This window comes from Macaca mulatta, chromosome 5 (assembly GCF_049350105.2).
Source record: "Macaca mulatta isolate MMU2019108-1 chromosome 5, T2T-MMU8v2.0, whole genome shotgun sequence".
Classification (NCBI taxonomy): Eukaryota; Metazoa; Chordata; class Mammalia; order Primates; family Cercopithecidae; genus Macaca; species Macaca mulatta.
The window spans coordinates 107998679-108001199 of record NC_133410.1 but is presented as its reverse complement, the minus strand read 5'-3'; the positions used below and the strand labels follow the sequence as shown (position 1 = coordinate 108001199).

Sequence of the window (2521 nt, the reverse complement as noted above, 5' to 3'; positions counted from 1 at the left end):
ATCACTGTAAGGATCTAAAGGCAACTTGCATAGGATTTGGCCAAAAGTACCACTTAATATTTATTCATTGTTAATTTTCAGATATGGGTGACTTGATTGTAGTTACTGCTTTAGAGAGCTATTAGAAATCAGCATCATTTATCAATGCTTAAGACTAGCACTTTTTGTATATTATCTTGCCCTTTGATTGTTTTTTGAGAATAATTTCTTCAGTTATATTGCCAAATTTTCCCTGTGAAATAAGGTAGATAAGAGATGGTTTTAAAATTTGAAAAACCTAGATTCAAAGCCTGGTTCTGCCACTAAAACATGTGGGATCTTATGCAACTGAATTACCTTCTATGAGACTCAACTTACTTATTTGTAAAATGAGGATAGTGATACTTACCTTACTGGGGTTACTGGAAGGATTAAATGAGATGATATTTATTATTTGCCTGGCACCATGTCAGGTTTAATAGACAGAGGCTATAGTTATTACCAGCCTAGCATGGTGTCCGCCACACAGTGACTACTCAGTAATGTATGCTTGGGATTAGATTAGACACACATTCCAGACCGTCAGGTTTGGTGGTTCACACCTGAACTCTTGGGGCAGTTCTGCTTCCATAGGTATTTCTACAAACTCATTCTTCTTAAGAATTTCCTTGGACACAGAGTTCTGCACAGTCAGGACTACAAGGCATTTCTTTGGTTTACTAACTACGCCCAAAAAAGATTTATTTTATCATAATTTTTCTTAAGCTAAATTTTATTTCACATCAATAACTATTATTGTGTGTCATTTCCATCATATACTAATCTTTTTTCTCAATTAAGACTATTCCGGCCAGGCGCGGTGGCTCAAGCCTGTAATCCCAGCACTTTGGGAGGCCAAGACAGGTGGATCACGAGGTCAGGAGATCGAGACCATCCTGGCTAACACGGTGAAACCCCGTCTCTACTAAAAATACAAAAAACTAGCCGGGCGAAGTGGCGGGTGCCTGTAGTCCCAGCTACTCGGGAGGCTGAGGCAGGAGAATGGCGTGAACCTGAGAGGAGGAGCTTGCAGTGAGCTGAGATCCGGCCACTGCACTCCAACCTGGGTGACAGAGCAAGACTCTGTCTCAAAAAAAAAAAAAAAAAAAAAAAAAAAAGACTATTCCAAAGGAGCTATGGGGTAAAGAGGAGTCAGGAGAAAGTGCGCCCGTGCCCTAAACTTTTGGTTTAGGAGAAATCATGAAAGAATGAATTTGAAAGGGAGAAAAAAGTGATAAGATGACATTTAAGGGCAAGTGTCACTTGAATGTGGATCGAGTGTGGAAGGGGAAAACCAGGTAAAGAAGCAGCACTGATATTTTGGCACCAGTTGGTGATACTACCCTATTCATTCACTAGGTTTTTCTTTTTGTCCATGATATGGTTTGACTCTGTGTCACCACCCAAACCTCATGTTTGTCATTCCTATTGTTGGGGGAGGCACCTGGTGGGAGGTGATTGGATCATAGGGGTAGATTTCTCTCTTGTTGTTCTCATGATAGTGGATAGTGAGTGAGTTCTTATGAGATCTGATGATTTAAAAGTGTGTGGCACTTCCCCCTTTACTCTCTTCCTCCTGCTTCACGTAAGACATTCTTGCTTCCCCTCACCTTCCACCATGTAAGTTTCCTGAGGCCTCCCAGCCGTGCTTCCTATATAGCCTACAGAATGGTGAGTCAATTAAACCTCTTTTCTCCATAAATTACCCAGTCTCCAGTAGTTCTTCATGGCAGCGTGAGAACAGACTAATACAGTCCATTTCTGGTTTATTCCAAAAAATGTTTGTTGAGCTCATTTAATATACTGGGCTGCCTGGTTGATGTAGGGCAATGCGGAGGCTGCAAGGCATAGCCTAGGCCTTGAAGAAACGTCAGAGCTGTGTGAGAGAGGGTTGCAGAGTGGATGTGGGTGGAAGGGATTCTAGTGTAAGACAGCTTCAAGAGGGAGTACTGGGACCTGCGGCAAAAAGGAGAGTATAAGAAAGCAACAGAAAGGAGAGTAAAAGAGAGAAGGCTGGAGAGTAAGGTGGGACAATATCATGAGTTCAGGAGTTAGAATTTTCATGTCACAAATCCTATCACAAGGGGCATCAGAAAGCAAATATTACCTCACCATACCACCCTGGCCATCTCCATGGTGACGCTGGGCAAAGAGGCCAAGCAGAGGCTGCAGTAGCTTTTCGAGGGCAGCCAATTTTCCATCTGCTGGGGCTTTATTCGTCTCATGACTTACCTGGAACTAAAGAAGGGTATAGAGCCTGGGATGTCTGAGCCAATCGTTTTGAGCCTGCTTTGGAGATAAAGGACTATTTGATCATCTGGATTTGGAAGCCATCAGTGGGCAGGAACAACATGGAGGTGTGCACTCTGATGGGGATAAGAAATGGGGCATCATTCAAATGTTCCCTAGTTGGCCAGGCATGGTGGCTCACACCTATAATCCCAGCACTTTGGGAGGTCGAGGCAGGTGGATCACTTGAGCCCAGGATTAGAGATCAGCCTGG

The 2521-nt window shown here is 43.2% G+C and overlaps 1 pseudogene; it reads left to right on the top strand.

The window, feature by feature from the left end:
* The first annotated feature begins 2151 nt into the window (after positions 1–2151).
* LOC100428680 (mitochondrial import receptor subunit TOM7 homolog pseudogene) lies at positions 2152–2319 on the top strand (annotated as a pseudogene).
* Positions 2320–2521: the final 202 nt, after the last annotated feature.